The following is a 21,343-nucleotide window of genomic DNA, read 5'->3' as shown; positions in this document are numbered from 1 at the left end:
TTAACACATGGGGCAATGGTGTGTTAACAGAGGGACATAGTAGATAATAAGAGGCTGCAGAATAAAATCAGTGAGAAAGTCCAAAAAGCATTTCATCAGGAAAATGTGAAAAAAAAGGAAGCCAAGGAAAGACAAGCGAACAGTCAGAACGCTCCACTGATAATTTTGCAATGTAAGGGGAAATTGATGAAATCCTCTCACACACTGGATAGACCACCTGGGGTGCATTTACAGGACAAAATAGACAAAACTACACATACACAGTGAGGACAGCCATAGATGGGTGCTTCATTTGAGGGAACATCCACACATAGATCTATTTGATTATTTGAGTATAGAAACTCCCACATTTCCTGGCACTATATTTGCCCCTATGGGGCAGCTAGGTGATGCAGTGGATAGAGCACCAGTGCAGGAGTCAGGAAGACCTGAGTTCAAATATCACCTCAGACACTTGACACTCACTAGCTGAGTGACCTTGGGCAAGTCACTTAAACCCCAATTGCCTCATCGTGGGTCATCTCCAGTCATCCTGATGAATATCTGGTCACTGGATTCAGATGACTCTGGAGAAGTGAGGCTGATGACCTGCACAGACCACCCTCACTCAAAACAAAGTCAAGTGTAAGTCATGTCATCATTTCTCTGATGGCATGGTCTTCTTTGGCAACGAAGGATGAACACACACACACACATACACACACACCCCAGAATTTGCCCCTATAATGACTGTACACTGAGGATAGCTCTTTTTAGAAGCTGAGAGGTAATATGAACAATATATTCCAGTGCAGAAAATACATGTCTTATTGACACTAAGGAAAAAGAATAGTAAGAATCTGAACAGGGTCAAGTGATCTACAAGTGAGCTTTAGCTCTGGTGGCCCCATATTCGCAAGGAGATTTTTTTTCTTTAATTTACAGTGTCCTAAGGTTTTTCACAGGTACCAGCTATTGTAAATGCAACTACTGCTTGTAGTTTCTGAGGGAGAGGGAGAGGGAGAGGGAGAGAGGAAGAGAGAAGGGGAGAGAGGGGGAGGGAGAGAGAGAGAGACAGAGAGAGACAGAGACAGAGAGACAGAGACAGAGAGAGAGACACACAGAGAGAGAAATCTTTTTGTTCTTGACCACTTGAAGATGAAAAGCTAGAATAAGCTCAATACTATTTCATTTGCATTTTATTAAGAGGTGCTTGGAAATGTGTCTACTTTAGAGATCTTCTAGTTGGAAATCAGTACTAGGGAACAGACTCCTGGGTTTAATTTCCAGCTGTATTAATCACGTGCAATGGGGCTTAGGGCTAGGAATTTAACCTTTCTACGTCTGAGTTCTTCTATCATTAGAGTATTATCCTCAAAGAGAATTCATTAGCTCTTCACTAATTTCCCAGGATGTAAGGATGATAACTCATATTTACACAGTGCCTTAGCCTTTACAACAATGGAAATGTCTTCACAACCACCCTCTGCAGCAGAGAATATGAGTATTATTATCTCCTTTGTATAGACCAGGAAGCTGAGGCTTATTAGTACTTGCCCAGCTTGCTTAATAGCTGGTTAATCACACAACTGGGGTTTGGACACTTTTCACTCTTCTACTTCATTCAATGAAAAGACAATTCTTAATCATCTACTATGTGCCAGGCACTATGTTAGGTGGTAAGGATATGAAGAAAATGACACTGTCTCCTGTCCTCAAGGAGCTTATACTCTATGGGGGTAGGGGTAGAATTAATACACAGATTACAAAATAATATTCAGGGAAAGAGAATTAACTTGCTTTGATAGGAGACAGCGCTTGAACAGGTATTCAAAGGGAAGCAGGAATTCCAAGAGGAAGAGATGAAGAGGGAGTACCTTCCAGGCATGTTGACCAGCCAGCGCAGAGATAGGAGATGGAATGACTTGTATGTGGAACAGCAAACATGACTGTTAAACTGGAAGACACTTAAAACACATAAGGGAGAGTGGCATGTGATAAGCCCAGAAAAGTATGCCACATCTCCTTGTGAATCCGCTTATGTTGCTTCTTTATGTATAGTCCAGAAGCAATGCTCCTGGGTTCCATATTGCAAAGACACGTATAATGAAAGCCGGCAATATGTTCAGTTAAAGGGCTACTCACCATGTATGTTTTTCTATCCACTGAAAGGAATGTTCCCCCCTCCACACAATGCACAATTGAACATCATTAACATTATAGGGGAGGGGAAGGGAATAAGCATTTTTATATAATACCTACTACGTGCCAGGTATTGTGCTAAATGCTTTACAAATGTCTCCTTTGATGTGAAGGAAGACACTGTCTGCATCCAGAGAAAGAACTAATAAATAGAAGTATGTATACAATGATTTTACATACATATACATACATACTTGTGCCTAATGAGAACCATCTCTAGGGTAGGGGGGCAGACAAGGGACAAAAAGAAATGTGCATGATAATTTTATTACATAATTAAAAAGAATAGCAAGTTGTATGTAATAAATTTGTAGTTTCATGCGCAATCATTTTTTATTCTACTTTATTATGGAAATGATTGTTTTATTTCATAAATTAAAAATAAAATGAATAAAATTTTTTAAAAAAAGAAAAAAGAATGAAAAACTTTAATCCTCACAAGTACCCTGTGAGGTACTGCTGTTATTATCCCCATTTTACAGTTGAAGAAACCAAGGCAAAGAGAGGATAAGTGATTTACCCAGAGTCCCACGGTTGGTAAGTATCTGAGGCTGGATTTGAGCTCAGATCTTCCTGACTTCAGTTCCAGCATTCTATCCATTGTGCCGCCTACATGCCCAGAGCAATCAGGTCTCTGAGTAACTGTACTCCAGAGAATGAAGTTGGTCTGATTGGTTTTTTCCCATCTCCATGGCCATAAGGAACAGTACAAGAATGGGAACAGAGAGAGTTAGAAGAATGGAGAGTCTGTTAAGCATGAATGGGGCAGAAACATATCGGAAGCTGATATGCTTTGTTCAATCATCCTAGTAAAGTCTCTGAAAATATCCTAATGGTGGTTGGCCAGCCACCAGCTCTGCAGGGAGAAATGTACGATTGACAAAACAAACCCCGAGTTCATGTTTGTCGATTCACTAGAGACAGAGAAAAGGACATGGGCTGGGATCCAGGAAACCTTGGCAGTCCTCACTAGCTACATGCCTCCGAGCACACTGCTGCAGCTCTTTGGGCCCCAGTTTTCTCTTTCTCTCAGGCTATGGGGGACCCTGGAGGGGGCATTTGGAGCCCTGACCTGGGCTCTGCCACTCGCCATCTGTGTGACTTTAAATAAGTCACCTGACCTCCTTGGGAGTCTGGTTCCTCATCTGTAAAATTTGAGGCTTGGATGAGAGATGGTTTGTCTCTTCAAGTCCTTTCTAGCTCTAGATATATGATTTTATGATCAAAGAGGGATAGCAATACCTGTCCAACCTATATTTTACTCTGTACTATGATTGTGAGGTTGGTACTGTTGTTTGGGGGATGAGTTTCCAACTATTGTATCCAGGCTGGAAACTCCCTGGGCAAAAGCTCCCACACCTAGGCAACTGTTCTGCAATTTAGATTCTTACAGAGTTGTCCCAGGGTCACTGATCATTTAAATGACTTGCTCCTCAGCCCTATGACTAGGAGCTGAGGATACATGTCAGAGATAAGACTCGAACCTCCAGTTGTCGTTGCTCAGTTGTTTCAGTCCTATTTGACTCTTTGTGACTCCATTTGGGTTTTTCTTAGCCAAAATACTGAAGTGGTTTGCCATTTCCTTCTCTAGCTCACTTTACAGATGAGGGAACTAAGGCAAACAGAGTTAAGTGATTTGCCCAGGGTCACACAGCTAGTAAATGTCTGAGTCCAGATTTGAAGTCAGGAACCTGAGTCTTCCCAAGTCTAGGCCCAGTGCTCTATCTAATGTGCCACCAAGCTGTCCTCTTGAACTTCTAGGCTGGTCCTCCATTCCCTGGACTGTCAGTATGATTAAACATAGGACAGAATCACAGATTTAGAGCTCTGTGATCTGAGAGATCATAAAGCTCACCTTTCTCATTTTCAGATGGGGAAACTGGCCCAGAGTGGCGAGTGATGTGCTTAAAGTCACAGATCTAGTCTAGTCTGTGTGAGACAGGATTTGAACATATCTCCCTTCCATCGATTGCTTTATTCATTATATGATGCTACCTTTCTATTTCCTCTGCTTCTCCATGACACATGGTCCCCTAATGCAGTCTGCTTTTGTCTATCCAAGTTCCATGAGCATGATTTGTGTCATAATGTCTTTTTCATCTTAAAAAAGGAATAATAATTTAGATCACTACTGAGTGAGATGCATCAGAAACCACCAAGGAGACCTGGAGTATAGTATCTCCTTAAACAACCCATACTGAGCTATTATTTCTCACAGGGATACATTCTTATTTATTATCTGCTGCAGAAAATTTCTGGGAAATGGTACATATATTTTTTTTTCAAGCATCTAAAAGTTTTTTTTTTTAATGCTAACAATACCTCACATTTCTGTAGTTCTCTCAGGTATACGAAACTATCCTATGAAATATATAGTGTTAGTATGATCCTACCCATTTTACAGATGAGGGAGCTAAAACTCAGAGATGCAAAATGGCTTGGCCTTGATCTTGTTCAGTGGTACAACTTCTCCAGACTCCTTGTGAAGGCTCCTTTCACTATAGTCAGTTTTCTTGATGACTGTTTATTCAGAATAAAGAGCTCCCTCATAGAAAATTGCTAGGGGTTATTTATTTCTTACCACTTTCCTGCTCCATTTGAAGGTGAGTGAGAGACTATAATGAAAGCAGAATGCTATCTCCTTTCTAAAAGAAGCCTGTGATAAGCTGGCTGCTTAAGCAGTCTTTCTAAAGTCAAATGTGGCACTTTTCTCACACTGATATTTATTCATTTCTAAACACAGTCTGACAACACATTAAGCCTATTTCTCTATCTATCAGCATTGGCTTGGCTTCTCAGTATTCCCCTTGAATTAAATTTCTCTTGCTTCTTCATTAAGGATCAAAGCTAAAAATATTGCATGTGGCATTAAGCACCCTTCCCCTGCCTCTGCCCCTACACACGGAGCAGACACACTGTTGTTGGCGTAACATTACCCATGAAGTTACATGAAGATCTCCTTATTCAATTGATGTGCATTTCTCTAACCATTAGCAAAATCCTCATTGCAAATGAATTCTTGTGGGCCATCTTCTCCAGCTAAGCATTTAAAATAAAATATACCTCTTCCCAGACCCAATCATTTGAAGACAGTTTCCAGCACAGAAAAAACTAAGCCATCTTTCTCCACATTAGTTTGTCCATGCTCTGTGCTTAAATCAGGACCAGCCTAGACTATACAATGAGGCTCGCTGAAGGAAAGAACTCCCTGGGATTAACCTACCTCCAAGACACATGAACATTTTATGGCTATCAATGCCTTCAGTCAGCAGGGCAAAAAGCCTTACCTCTTAATGATGGAAGGAAAGCCCAAGGTGACCCCAGTTGTGTTATTAGAACTACTGCAGCGATTCACTTTGGTCTCCTCCAGCGTCTGCTCTCTGATCTGAATCATATAATCAGAACTTCCCTTCCTCCTTCAGTCTGAATGCCCATGTGCTTCTGTCTGCTTGTCAATATTTAACTAGTTTGTCAAGTTAGATTACATCACCTGCTCTCAATCCCACCCCTGTGATATCAAGAGGGTGAGTGTGCCTGATGCATATTGGCGAAATATTATAAACCTCTCAAATGGTGTTAGCATTGGTTATTTAACCATCCTACCTCCATTGCCCCTGGAATACCAATTATTTCCAGTTCTTCTGACAATCCTTTAGGCCATTATACACGGAATAAAAGTAAATCAAGTCAAATGGTCACAAAATATTCTTTATTCTAAAAACTGACAGTTATATCACACTGATGCTTTGATTAAACCCCCTCCATGGCTATTTGGTTGCTGATGTTTTAGTTGTCACAGAGTACTTTACACATGGGCAGAGGGTATTTGTGGATGATCAGGCCAAGAAGGATAGGAATGGTTATCTAAGTAATTAGAAAAGAAATGACAGGCAATGAGGATTTCCTCGGCCCCCAAGGGTTGGCTCGAGTTTCCTAAGAATTTGGCTTAGAGTGAAGTGAAATGGTGATAGTGTTTGTTTCTTTAGAAAACTATTATCATGCTTCATTTCTGAGAAAGTAGTTTACATTCTTAGAATGCTCTCTATTTTCAGTAGGCTTCCTTTTCTCCTTCAGTCACATTGCCCTCTTCTTCCCTTTTTATTTTTCACTTTTCTTTTACATTCACTGCTTCCAGCACATGACTCAGGTTCCCCAGCACTGTGACACAATAACTTCCATATAGCAGATGCTCAATAAATACCAAATGAATGAATGACTCCTTTTGGATGGCTTACTTTTTCTTTAATAGATCCTCAACCTTGTCTTCCATGGGCTATAGAAAATCTATAAGTCAAATCAAGTCAATCAACAAGTATTCATTAAGCACTGTTCCAGATGCTACATCAGGTGCCAGGGATTCAAAGAAAAACAAAAACTGTCTCTGTACTATGGCAGACCTCAGGTATCTCAAAGAACTGAAGGAGCCAACAACTAGCTCTATGGGAAAGAAGAGGGACAACACAGACCCTGCCTTTGTGGGAAATTTCTTGTTCACTCCTGATCTACCCAAATAACCGACAAAAATTTGGGAAGGTGGGAAGAAAGCCTGAATTCTCTCGAAATATTGTTTTGCCTTGCTTTGTATCTCTAATACTTAGCACAGTACCTGGCACACAGGGGGCCCTTGGCCCTGTGAGAATCTTTAAATCAGCTATGCAAGATAAAGAAGAAAAAGGGTACTGGTCCACTGGTATGGAGACCTGGTTTAGGGTCCCAACTTTATCCCTTAATAGAAATGGAGCAAGTCAATTCCCCATGGATAACTCTGGTTTTCTCATCTGTAAAATGAGTAGATTGGTTCTAAAATTCCATAATTCTAAGTATTCATTGAAAATAACATTTTAACTATGCTCAGGAACAAGGAATTTCTGGCATTCTAGCTAAGAAGATACAAAAATTTCCATGTATGTAATATTAACTCAACACAGAGAAGATCTTGTTGCCAAAAAACTGGTTTAGGCTTTGTCTTCCAGATCTAAGTTGACCAACAGCACACGATACAAAAGAGATTGCCTGGGGCCCATGATCAAGTCCAGGGAATGGAAGAGTCATTAAAACACTCTTTCCAGGTCAAGTGAATTAAACTGGGGAAGAAAAAAGCTTGGTCAAAGGTAAACATGGTTCTATCACATAATCTCTTAATCTCTCCATGGATTTTCTACCATAATATCCAGGCTCTTAATGAACTATTGATGAGAACCACAAGTAACAAATAAAGCTCCCTGGAGCCACTGGACAGTACTGAATAGTTAAAGCATTGAACAAAATTGCAAATCATTATCTATACAGAGTTTTTGAAGTAAAAAAAAAAATCCTAGTAATATTAAATTTTACCATGTGAACCAACAGTGTTGCTCTCAACAATATGCATTCCATTCTTTTCTCCTTACTCTCCCTTACCTCTTACAACAGTTTTATTCACAGCCAGAACAAAGACCACAGTTCATTTTAAGCATTCTTTGGACACCACTTCTAGGAGTCAGAGAGGCTGCCATCAAAACTGACGGTGCATCTGAATTGCAAAACAAAAGCCTGAGATCTCCACATAACCAATTTGGGAGGCTTTCCAAAGCTCAGAAACATCTCTGTGTTAAAGGAGCTGTGATTAGTTGAAGTTCCTAAGGTAATTTTCCAGTCCTGATTACATGTTTTCACAAGTGTTTTTAAGACTAGTTTCTGCAGAAAGCAGCGATATTTTACTACAATGTATTTGGGGCTTTGACAAACACTAAACTGGTATTCCATAATTTGAGTGAAAACAAGTGATCCATAGCTAATGCCTACTCCTCAGTTATAGCTTGAGAGGAAGGTCTTTCATTAAACAGCTATGAGAGGCAGAGCATAGTTCTCACTTTCCATTCACATCCATCCTGCCCAGGTTAATTTCATCCCTGGAATAATACAATTAACACACATTGAATCATCTGGACACTTCACTGAAGCCACATCTTGACTTGAGGATTTTCTGTTTTGGTCCAGGAGTTTTCTGAACCCACTCTTTAATTTCACATTTAACACTAGGGATATTATACATTATTAATGGTGTACAATTGCTACAACTAATCACCAAATGCCCAGGGATTCCTGGGGTCCAATTATAATGGATTTATGTCATTAATATTGTAATTCTGATGAGAAGACAAGGTGGCATCTGACCTTTGTTTGCATTTGTAAGCATTTTAGTGAATCTCAATTGAATTTCACAAATACTGTTAGTGTCTACTTGGGTGTTAGGATAATCCTGGTGTGTAAAGCAGGGCAAAAAAAAAAGGGGGGGACAATAACTACAAAAGTGACTGGCATATAAAAAGAGAATCATAGATGCACAAAAATTCAGTGCCCAGAGCCTTCAGAATTTTTCCCGTGTGTACTACTGTAGATCTTTTTTTTTTTCATGAACAGTGGAAGGGAGGGAGAATTGAGAAGCAAGAACATCTTAGTGGGAAGTAACAAAGCAGGAATTTATTTAGTGAAGTGAATCATTGCAACAGATATCTTTTCCTATTAGAAAACAGGATACACAGTTTGCACATAATAAACACAGATTTCAACTTAATGAATATTGATTAAATGCAGATTGAAGAATATTAAAATCTCATCAAACCTATAGATTTCATTTATGTATAACTGTGTAACTTTGGTTGCTTCATTTTGATCTTTTTAAATATCAATTTTCACATGTTTAAAGTGAGATTAATACCTGCCTCCCCAGCTCATAGAATGGTTGTGCTAATAAAAATATAACTTTAAATAATGAATGATTTTTTTAAATTAAGTAGAACTGATATATTCCAGTGAATGTGGGGGGTCAAAGTGGCACTAAGCACTTATTCCGTAACATTGGCTTTGCTCAAAACATTTTGGCAACTCTATTAAATATCCTTATTGTAATGATGAAACATGGAAGTTTCACAGTGCAAGACAGAAAATCTTTTGTGAGTGAATATGCCTTTTGGAGGAAGTTAAAAGTCACTGGAGATACACCCAGTGACTTAGGAGCTAGGTTAAGCTAGGCAGCAATGGCTTTGGTAAGAAAAGATGAAATAGGGGGATTCACTTCCTTGCATAACTTTTAAGTTGCCTCCATATACATCACAGAGGAACCATGGCACAGAGAGTGAACCTTTATTGTTACTGTTGATGTTGTTCAGTCACATACAACTCTTTGTGACCCTATTTAGGATGTTCTTGGCAAAGACACTAGAATGGTTTGTCATTTCCTTTTCCAGTTCATTTTACTGATGAGGAACTCGGGAAAATAGCATTAAGTGACTTGTCCAAGGTCATGCAGCTAGTAAGTAAATATCTGAAGCCAGATTTGAAGTTAGGAAGATAAGTTTTTCTGATTCTAGACCTGGCACTCTATCAGCTGCACCAACTAGCTGCCCTCAGACACTTAGGTTTAAATAAGCCCTACCTTTGACACTAGGGGCAGGGAGGTGGCACAGTGCATAGAGCATGGGGCCTGAAGTCTGGAAGACCTGGGTTCAAATCCAACCTCAGACACTAGCCATGTGACCATGGGCAAGTCACTTAACCCCATTTGCCTCCATTTCCTTATCTGTAAAATGAGCTGGAGAAGGAAACGAAAATTCACTCCAGTATCTTTATCAAGAAAATCCCAAATGGGGTCATGAAGAGTGGAATATAAATGAAAAATGACTAGGGGGGAAAACAACAACAAAGAAAAAACCCTCTCACACTTACTGATTGTGTGAAATTGGTCCAGTCCCTTAACCTCTCTTTATCCCATTGAACACAAATACTCTAAATTGCAAAGAAGGGGCTGGTATATACATTGATAAATAGAGGTTACTCACCAGAAATTCACTATTCAAATGAAATCATCTTGGTGTTTCAAACCCTTCCTCCCAATAAGCTACAATTTCATAGGATTCTATATTTAGAAATGGATGAGATCTTAGTGGCTAAAGTCCAAGATCTTAATTTTACAGACAAGGAAACTGAGGCCAGAAGAGATTTAGTGACTTACCCTGGGTTACACAGTGAAAGATGTGAGATAGACTTGAACTCACATGCCCCTCACATCAAGTCTAATGCCCTATCCAGTATACATGCTGTCCCTTCTCAAGGGAGGGAGGCGTGCTGGTTTTCACTTTAGTATCCTCAGTGAGTAACACAGTTCTCTGCACACACTTAATAAAAATTCATTGAAAAACTCAGATTTGATTCAAGTAAAGAAAAATTCTGAAAAAAAAATTAGAGCTTTCCAAAAGTAGAATAGGCAGTCTTAAGAGGTTATGGGGTTTCCCTTTGCGGAAAGTACACATACAAAGCCTGGATTACTACTTGCTACAGATGTTATATGGCAGGTTCCATTTAAAGTCTTTAATGGGGACCTATATATGCAAAAAATATTTATAGCAGCCCTTTCAGTGGTGGCAAAATACTGGGAATTGAGGGGATGTCCATCCATTGGGGAATGATTAAACTAACTGTCGTATGTGAAAATAATGGAATACTATTGTGCAATAATAAGAAATGATGAACAGGTAGATTTCAGAAAATCCTGGAATTGTATGAATTCATGCAAAATGAAATGAGAAGAACCAGAAAAACACTATACATATGATCACCAACACTGTGTGATGATCTACTGTGAATGACTCAGCAATTCTCCATAACACAATGATCCTAGACAAGTACAAAGAACTCATTAAGGGAAATGTTCTCCATATCCAGATAAAGAAATGATGAAGTTTGAATGCAAATCCAAGCGTATTTTTTCACTTACTTTATTCTCTTGTGTTTTTTTAATGTTTCTTCTTTCACAACTGTGATTAATATGGAAATACTTTTTACACAATAGTACATACATAAACTACATCAAACAGCTTACCATTTTCAGAAGAGGGAAGGGGAGGGAGAAAAATTTTCAACTCAAAATCTTGTAAAAATGAATGCTAAAATTTTTCTTGACAAGTATAAAATACTATAAAATAGTCTTTATTGGACTAGATAGCTGCTGAAGTCCCTTCTAACACTGAAGATTCTGTGAATGATTTGATTTATTTGCTTAAAAATTAAATCTCCCTATCTCACCTAGATTGGAAGTTTAGAAGTCACTCATGGTCCAGTCTCACTACTAAGGGCCACTGGAGTATTGGCTTGTTCCATTTTCTGACCTGGATCAGTTCATCCCTCTCAATTCTAGTTTCCCCCTACTCCTGGAAGCTCATTGTATTGGTGCCAGACTTAGTTTGAACATCCAAATGACTTAATCTTATTACAATTCAGAAACCTTAAGCTCAAACAATCTTACTTACTAACAATTTTACTTCCCCTACAGCAAGGTTTATAGGTATATATGTACCACCATAGCCTGGTGATTCTGTGAAACTGAAAGCTATTCCAAAAGAGAAGTTTCAGGAATCCTTTGGACAACTGCAATATCTTTACAGTACATAATTCCCCAAGGGGTGGAGCCAAGATGGTGGAGCAGAAAGACGCAGATACTCTAGCGCTTCCCTCACAGCCCACAAAATACCTATAAAAAATGACTCAACAAATTCTAGAGCAGCAGAAGTTACAGAACAACAGAGTAAAAGAGGTTTCTAGTCAAAGGTAATGTGACAGGTCAACAGGAAAGGTCTATCTCACAGGACGCTGAGCAGAGCAGAGTCCAGCCTTGGCCATGCTGCAATGGGAGGAACAGGACCTGAACAGACCTCTGGGGCAGAATTCCCAGCAGGGAGGGTCCAAGATCCCTCAACCCACAAGTGACAAAGAAAGCTCCAAAGGTCAGTGTGAGAGGGCTTTCCCAGCTGGGAGAGAGGTGAACAGGGTTCCCCCAGCACTAGCCCCAGGCAGCAGCAGCAGCAGGCGGCTGGTGGCTATGTGGAAGCAGCCTGGGTCCATTGCCTAAGCAGCTCAGTTTAAAGCCTCTGGTGAAATTGAGCAGCTGATCTGAACCTCAGGCCTCAGTGGAGACCCTGCCCCCACCCAAAGCCCCTGGGGGAGTTGAGCAGCTGATCTGAATGTCAGCCTTGAGCATGGTACTGGGGAGAGGAGAAGCACTAGGACTCTCTTCTTGACAAAGGATTCAAAAGTCAAGTAACTAGCTGGGAAAATGCCCCAAAAAAGGGGGAAAAAAAAGACCATAGAAGGTTACTTTCTTGGTGAACAGGTGCCTCCTCCCATCCTTTCAGATGAGGAACAACAAGGCATACCTGTCACAGGAAGTCAAGGCCTCTGTCTCCAGTACCTCCAAAATGATTATGAAATGGGCTCAGGTCATAGAAGAGCTTGAAAAGCAAGTCAGCAGCTTGCTAAAGGAGAACCAAAAAAATGTGGAGGAAAATAACACCTTTAAAAAATAAGCTAACTCAATTGGTAAAAAGAGGTCCAAAAAGCCAATGAGGAGAAAGAGGCTTTAAAAAGCAGATTTAGCAAAATGGAAAAGAAGGCTCAAAAGTTCACTGAACAAAATAGTTCTTTAAAAGAGAGAATAGAGTTCAGGGAAGCTAATGACTATGAGGTAAACCAAGAAGTTAGAAAACAAAACCAAAAGTTTGAAAAAATAGAAGATAATGTGAAACATCTATTGGAAAAACAACTGACCTGGAAAATAGATCCAGAGGAGACAATTTAAAAATTATGGGACTACCTGAAAGTCATGATCAAAAAAAAAGAGCCTAGCCATCTTCCATGAAATTATCAAGGAAAACTGCCCTGATATTCTAGAACCAGAGAGCAAAATAAATATTGAAAGAATCCACCAATCACCTCCTGAAAGAGATCTGAAAAGAGAAACTCCTAGAAATATTGTGGCCAAATTTCAGAGTTCCAAGGTCAAGGAGAAAATATTACAAGCAGTTATAAAGAAACAATTAGAGTATTATGGAAATACAATCAGGACAACACAGGATCTGGCAGCTTCAACATTAAGGAAGCGAAGGGCGTGGAATAGGATATTCCAGAAGTCAAAGGAACTGGGATTAAAACCAAGAATCATCTACCCAGCAAAACTGAGCATAATACTTCAATGGAATAAATGGTCATTCAATGATATAGAGGACTTTCAAGCATTCATGATGAAAAGATCAAAACTGAATAGAAAATTTGACTTTCAAACACAAGAATCAAGAGAAGCATGAAAAGGTAAACAGGGAAGAGAAATCATAAAAGACTTTCTAAAGCTTAACCGTTTACATTCCTACGTGGAACGTAACTCTTGGGACTCTTCTCAGTATTTGGGTAGCTGGAAGGATTACACACACACACACACACACACACACACACACACACACACACAGAGTACGGATTGAGTTGAATCAGAAGAGATGATATCCATAAAAAAATAAAATAAAAATTAAGGGGTGAGGGAGGAAAATACTGGGAGGAGAAAGGGAGAAATGGAATAGGGCAGGCTATAATTCATAAAAGAGATAAGAAAAACCTTGTTCAATGGAGGAGAAAATGGAGAAGGTAAGAGGGGAAAAGTGAAGCTTCCTTTCTTCACATATGGCTTAAGGAGGGAATAACATGCTCACTAAATTTGATATGAAAATCTATCTTACACTACAGGAAATTAGGGGGAGAGGGGACAAGTGGTGTAAGGGCGATGACAGAAGGGAGGGCAAATGGGAGAAGTGAGTAACTAGGTCAAATGAGAGAAAAAAAGGGCAGAAGGAACAGGCTAGGATAGAGGGCAATATAGTTAGTATCACACAACACGATTATTATGGAAGTCTTTTGCAAAATGACATATATGTAGAACCTGTATTGAATTGCTTGCCTTCTCAGTGGGGATGGGGAGGGAGGGAGGGAGGGAGAGAAGTTGGAATTCAAAGTATTAGAAATGAATGTTGAGAATTATTGTTGCATAAAGTGGGAAATAAGAAACATAGGTAATGGGGTATAGAAATTTATCTTGCCCTACAAGAAAAGAGAGAAAATGGGGATAAGATGAGGGTGGGGTGTGACAGAAGGGAGGGTACAATGAGGGAAGGGGAATCAGAATGCATGGTATTATAAGGTGGGGGGGGAGAGATGGGGAGAGAAACTGGATCTCAAAATTTTGTGAAAGTGAATGTTGAAATTTAAAAAGAAATAAATACAATCAAATAAATAAATAAATAAATGATTCCCCCAATCAACTACTTTGAAGGGTGCATTCTCATTTGGTTATCCTGATGTTTATTAAGAGAAGCAAATGAACCACACCATCCCATTATCTACAGTTTGACCATCTATGTGACAGTGCATTGAAAAATTAAAAGCTACTTTATCCTTATTATTATTGTCATTTATCTTTCTTGGCACTCTGGATTTTAGCTACATGATCCAGAAGACAGTTAATCTATTTGGCATGGCCAATGATTTCATGGCCTCCTGGGTAATACAGTCAAGAAGTTTTTGGAGGATATAGGCAGTAATTTCAAATCAAGTATACCCTTTATACCCTCTCTCCTTAGCCACAATGGACTATGCTAAAACACAGCCATCCATTCTCATTGTTGTGGCTGCCTCTTGGTAAAACAGAAACATTTACTAGAACTGTTTGCCTATATGTGGACTATGTGAACAGGGTAAAATATTTACAGTGGCTACAATGATTAAGTAAATTCTACAATTATTAAAGAACAACAGAAATATTTCAGCAGCCTATTGTTTTCTCACTTCAAATTACATACTATGGGGATAGTTTCTTTTAATTTTTTTTAAGTCCCATGCAGTGGTTCTTAACCTCTGATCCAAGGACGGGGAGTGTGTGAGCTTGTGCTGGGAAAAAAAATGCATTTTTATTTTCACTAATTTCCTTTGTAAATTTGGTGTATTTTATTTTGTGCATGAAAAACATTATTTTGAGAAAGGCTCCATAGATTTAATGTGACTGCCAAAAGGTCCCATGACCAAAAAGGTTTAAGAACCTCTGGCTTTGACAGAGTTGCTAATCTCCAAATAAATAAGAGCTGTTGCATTGCTGAAATAATATTTTCCATGGCACGTATGCTGTGCAGTTTTCTAAAATGTCCTGTCTATTCAAATCAATTCAACAAGTATTCATTAAGTACCTACTTACTATATGTGCAAAGCTATATACAGGGTGCTATAGATATAAAAATTTTAAAAAAATAGTTCTTGTCCTCAAGGAGTTTATATTCTACTTCAAGAGGTTATTACTAAGCTAAGGAAAAATGTTCCATTAGAAGACTCAGAAGAGGGTCTTTTACTATAAGACTTTCACTTCCTTAGCAACCATGAAGATCAAGTCTACTCAGTCATGGAAATACTGCTTAGCCTCATGGAAAGATAAGGATGAGTAAGGAGAAAATCATAAAATCAGAGTCATAGATTGATGGACCCTTAGAGTGGGAAATTAAGATATCTGTTTCTGGGATGATAAGAAACAGATAAAACGGACGCATGAAAGGGCTTACACTGATATATGGAAAGAGTCCAAAATAATTCCGCCAAATACAGATATCAACAGGCCTAGCTTTTTAGCTCTCTCTTAAATTTGACAGTCAACCTCACCAAGTCTCATATCTTAACTGGGAATTTTTTCAATTTGTTCATCTGAATCCTGTTTCAAATTAATTTACTGAAAGCTGATAAGACATTTTATGTCCCATGTAGAGGTAAAGGAAATCTGTGTCCAAAATACAGAACTGAAGGCCCCTAAATGTTGTTTTCACTTTTCATTTAAAGAACATCATTCTGAACCTGCTGAAACACTACTTGGTATTGTTGTATCTGTAAATATGGAGGCCATTTAAAATATACACATTAAAAATTCAGAGAAAGCTAATGTTACTGGCAGTTTTAGTTTTTATTGTCTTTAATGACAGAGTTAGTTTTGGGGTTGTTTTTGATGGGGGTGGTGTTTTGTGGTTTAATCAGGTAACACTTAAGCATGATGATACAGGGGAGAAAAGTACTCTGCTTAAAGTTGGAAGATCTGAGTTCAAGTGCTACTTCTGCCCCTTGCTAGTTGTGTGACATTAGGCAAGTCTCTTAACTTCTCTGCACTCATTTTCCTCATTTGTTAAATGCCGGAGGTGGACTAAATGACATCCAAGGTACCTTTTGACTCTAAAATTATGAAATTACAACATCTTAAAGGCAGTTATTTCATTCAAGCAGCTCCCAGACAATGAGATTCTGACTTTTTTAAAGTGATTGATGATCTTAGGAAAACATGGATGCACCTGCATGAAATAATGATGAACAAAAGTAAGAAAATGTTGTCTACAGTAACAACAATATTGTTTTTAATTATTATTGTATGTTTTCAGTGTTCTACAATCACTTCCATATATCTTATATTTTTTCCCCTCCCTACCCCCCTTTGTCACCTACCTCCCTACTCCCTCCCTGAGACACAGTACAGTTTTATATAGGTTCTACACATACATTCCTATTAAATACATTTTCACCTTAGTCGTGTTGCATAGAAGAATTAAAATGAATGGGAGAAATCATAAACCAAACCAAAACATAATACAAAAGAAAATGATCTGCTTCATTCTGCGATCAAATTCCACAATTCTTTCTCTGGATGTGGAAGGCATTTTGCCTTAAGAGACCACTGGGAATTTTTTAAGTCCTTGCATTGCAATGAAGTTCTAAGTCTACCAGAAAAATCCTCGCACACTGTGGTTGTTGCTGTGCACAAAGTTCTCCTGGTTCTGCTCCTTTCACTCAGCATCAGTTCATATAAGTCTTTCCAGGCCTCTCTGAAGTCTTCCTGTTCATCATTTCTTACAGCACAATAGTATTCCATTACATTCATCTACCACAACTTGTTCAGCCATTCCTCAATTGATGGGCATCCCCTTAATTTCCAGTTTTTGGCCACCAAAAAGAGTGCTGGCTGCTATAAATATTTTTGTACATATGGGACCCTTTCCCATTTCTATGATCTCCTAGGGATATAGTCCTAGAAGCGGTATTGCTGGGTATCAATACTGTTTAGAGAACAACTTTAAGTGACAAAGTCATTTTGACTATTATAAATACCCAAATTAACTAGAAAGGACATATCAAAGAAGGTGCTGTCTGCATCCAAAGAAATGATAACTAAAACTGTTTATATAACTTTTTTATATGCACATACACACACCCACGTCCCACACACTTATGTCTAATGGTAGTGGTCTTCAGAGTAGGAGATTGGGGAAAAAGAAAAAAGAGGAAAAAATGACATGATTACATTATTATATCTTTAAAAGGGATAGTGGGTTGCACATAATAGACTTGCAGTCTCATGCACATCTTTCTTTCCTATTACATTTTATGGAAATGCTTATTTAAGTTCAGAATATAATAAATAAAATTAGGGGGGAAAGTGTTTTACTGATGCCTTTTGTTGTTATATTACATTAATTTTCAGACATACTTCTCCCCCATTCATTTCCTCTCTCTTGTAGTAAAGAACATAAAACTAAGGACACAGTTAACTATGTCTTTATACAACATTTCACACCCAGAGTCCCCTATCCTTCTTTTGAAAGGAGAGAGTAACGTCCTTGCATATTCTCCCAGATCAAAACCAGTCATTAAAATTACTTAGAATTCTGTTTCATTTTAGTGTTTGTCCAATTTACTTTTTTCTAAGCAATTAAATATAATTAAGTTATAAAATGTTTCTTTATCATTAAAAGAATAAACTGGTGGTTATGTTTAAATTTAAATACTTCAACAAGCATTTATTGAGTGTTTATTTTGTACCAGGCACTTTGCTAAGTACTACATTTATGAAGAAAAGGAAAAACAGCCCTTACCCTCAAGGAGTTTATAGTCTAATGGAGGAGAAAGCATGCAAACAAGATAAAAAATTTACTTTCAATAATACAGAAAAATAGAAGTAAGAAGCCAAAAGATGATATTGATACATGAGAATTTTTCAAGGACCCACTTAAAAGAAAAAAAATAATACAATTTGGGAAAAAATGACTCTAAAAAAAATACACATGTTCCCCAAACACCTGAGTCAGATAATAATCTAAAATATGGAGTCTCTCATCCTCCTTTGACCCCAACCTCAACATCTGCAAATTGGGTAGAAAGCCTGATTTTCTTTAAGTTCCAACGTTGTCCTTTGTCACAGCAAGAGCTCATTAAACTTTGAATACTGAACGTCATGGAGTTTACAGTCAAATTGCAGGGCTAATGGTACCATATTATTGGTATCATGCACCAAACTTAACATCATTATATTTTCATGAGGAACAATAAAAAGTGTTCATCCATTATTCACATGCTCTTCTCAGCCCACAGGATTTAAAGAAAGGAAACAACAGCAACAACAAGAAAATAAACAGAACTAGTCCTGTAAGCTAAATAACGAGTTTGGTCCAGAAATGCCTAACAGGGACCACAAATCTGAACTTTCCGATCTTCTGAGTGAGAAGTAGCTAGAATGCTCTATGACCTTTAAGGCACTCTTCAGCATATTATTAGAGACATTGCCAATGCCTGTAGCTATCATTACAAGACAGAAGTCTTGACCAATTAACATTCTTAAGAACAAGACTCTCCACTCTTCATCTGAACCAGGATTAAGACACTGAGTCAGCTCCAAACATCTGACCAACTTATCCAAAGAAAACAGATGAGAGAAGGGCCTGGCACACTACCTGTGATGTCTTAGGTAATTAATCCCTTCCAAGTATAGAAGAGATGGCTGTTCCTTATTTTAAAGGGAACCTAAGGGTTGTCTAATTGAAAAGCAGTCATTCTGTAAGAGAATGGGACTAGTTGATGGTGATGGTCTTACTGGTATAGAAAGCACTGGCAGATACAAAGTCAAACTCCCCTGGTTCCTTCCTTCCTCAGTTGTTGATTTTCAGTTATTTGAAGAGAGAAGCTAATGGAAGTCAATATGAAACCATAGTGTGGTTTTCTTTTTAAGAAAAGAAAGTGCCTCTGTTGACTTAAAACATGGCAAACTGTACGAGACCTGGGTTTCAATCAAATCACAGATACTACCTTTACTCTCTGAATCTGTAAAATGGAGATAGGGATCATCATATCTCAAAAGAATGCTTTGAGGATCAAATGAGATAATGTATATGAAGTGCACGATAAACTTTAAATCACTATATAAGTGAGTCATTACTGTTGAGCAACATCATCGCAAGTGCCACCATTATTGTTGTTAATGGATGCTCTGTTACAACTCTCCAGAATTGCTACTTTTTTCTTGCCCCGACCACACAGCAGAGGTTTGCTACAATATCTATTACTTCAGTACTGGGAAGAGATTACATCATAAGGTGTTCTATTTTGTGATGTACCTACTGAATGTTGAGTATATCCTGTAAACCATGCTAGTTCAATGCAATTCAATCAATTCAGTTCAATGTCATTAGCCAAGTTATTCTAGAGATATATTTACTAGGTAGCACTATACTAGGATGGGGCAGCTAGGTGATGCAGCGCATACAGAACCAGTGCAGGAGTCAGGAGGACCTGAGTTCAGATATCACCTCAGACACTTGACACTCACTAGCTGGGTGACCTTGGGCAAGTCACTAAATCCCAATTGCCTCATCCTGGGTCATCTCCAGTCATCCTGATGAATATCTGGTCACTGGATCCAGATGGCTCTGGAGGAGAAGTGAGGCTGGTGTCCTGCACAGCCCTCCCTCACTCAAAACAAAGTCAAGTGCAGGTCATGTCATTATTTATCTGGTGGCATGGTCTTCTTTGACAACAAGAACGAACACACACTGTACTAGGCACTGTGGAGAGTGGATGTAATTGAAATACGAGACATAGTTCACGTCTTCAGAATTTACCTTTTATAAGATTTTGAGTGAGTGTTATTTTAATTATTATAAATATCCAAATTAACTACAAAGGATATGTGAAGATGCCATCTGTATCCAGAGAAAGAACTGATAACTAGAAGTATGTACAGAACAATTTTACATATATATTATATATAACTATTTGTGGGAAGGGAAGAAAAAAATGGAAAAAAGAAATTTACGTGATAATTTTGTGGTATATTTGAAAAGAATAGCAAGTTGTGCATAGTGAATTTGCAGTTTTATGTGCAATCATATTTTATTGTGCTGTGCCATGGAAATGTTTACTTTCTTCCATAAATTAAAAAATAAAATGAATTTTTTAAAAATCATAGATGTGGAACTAGAAGAGACATAGGATTTCATCTTGTCCTACTCCCTTTACAGATGAAGACTAGAGTGTCTTGTCCAAAGTTGACACAAGTAGTGAGAAATTCCGAATCTGAACACAGAACCTATGACTCTAAATCCAATGCTTTTTTCTACAGCACAATGCTTGACAAGATATGATACGATGAAAATAATACTGAGCCAGTATATGATTAAGTGATTGCCAGTAGAGATGATAAATATACAAATAAGACAGAAGATGAAAGAATGGAAAGTTCAATATGGGCTAGAGTCATTAGGCAAGGAATCACCAGAGAAATGAGAACCGAGGTGAGACTTAAAGAACAGAAAGATTCCAACAGACTGAGAAGAAAGGAGATGCCATTTCAGGTAGGAGAAATAGTAGATGTATAAAAGTAGGTCAGTGGAGATGAATTTGGGTTTCTGTTGAGGAGAAATGGGAGCAAAGGCTGATTCAAATGATTGAAATTTCAGTCACGGAGAACATTAGACATGATGACTACCAACCTTTTTACCTTCCTTTAAATCTTTTTACCTTGCTTTGACAACTGATACCCCACTGACACCATACTCTACTGACCAGCTTCAATTAGTCTATTTGGAGAACACTCTCTCTGATTCAAGAAGACATTTGGAAACAAGTTTAGATTAAATTTCTAGACTTCTAGTAACCTCTATTATATAATGGGCTACAAGATCATCAGATAGTCATTTAGGAATTCATGGATGCTGACGATTGGTTTTTAGGAGTGTGCAGATGCAAGAAGACATACATGAGTTATTCTGAAGAACTGAGCCAGGTCTGTAAGCAAATGATTAACCTAGAGAGACCAGTAGCAGAGAAATCCTACACTTACAAAAGCTTAACTAGTAATACCAGAGATGAAAGATTCCACTAAATTCTGCTATCTGAGCAGCACCACCTCTAACAATGTACTGATAGATCAAGAGGAAGGAAATTGAGTTAAGGCCAACAAAACCTTTGAGAGAGTAGAAGATGTGACACAATGTCTCCATGATAATAAACTTTC

General features: G+C 38.3%; 1 protein-coding gene across 10 annotated transcripts in view; it reads right to left on the bottom strand.

The window, feature by feature from the left end:
• NCKAP5 (NCK associated protein 5) overlaps positions 1-21,343 on the bottom strand; it is a 1,146,457-nt gene that overhangs the window by 808,585 nt on the left and 316,529 nt on the right. Inside the window, exon 1 of one of the 10 annotated variants that reach the window (XM_072613279.1) lies at positions 5,469-13,411. The exons of the other annotated variants lie outside the window; for them this stretch is intronic. The gene's annotated coding sequence lies outside the window, so the exon portion shown is untranslated. Of the gene's footprint in view, positions 1-5,468; positions 13,412-21,343 lie in introns of those variants that run through there. 10 annotated transcript variants of the gene reach the window in all.

This window comes from Notamacropus eugenii, chromosome 5, assembly GCF_028372415.1.
Source record: "Notamacropus eugenii isolate mMacEug1 chromosome 5, mMacEug1.pri_v2, whole genome shotgun sequence".
Lineage (NCBI taxonomy): Eukaryota > Metazoa > Chordata > Mammalia > Diprotodontia > Macropodidae > Notamacropus > Notamacropus eugenii.
This window is presented reverse-complemented; position numbering and strand designations above follow the sequence as displayed.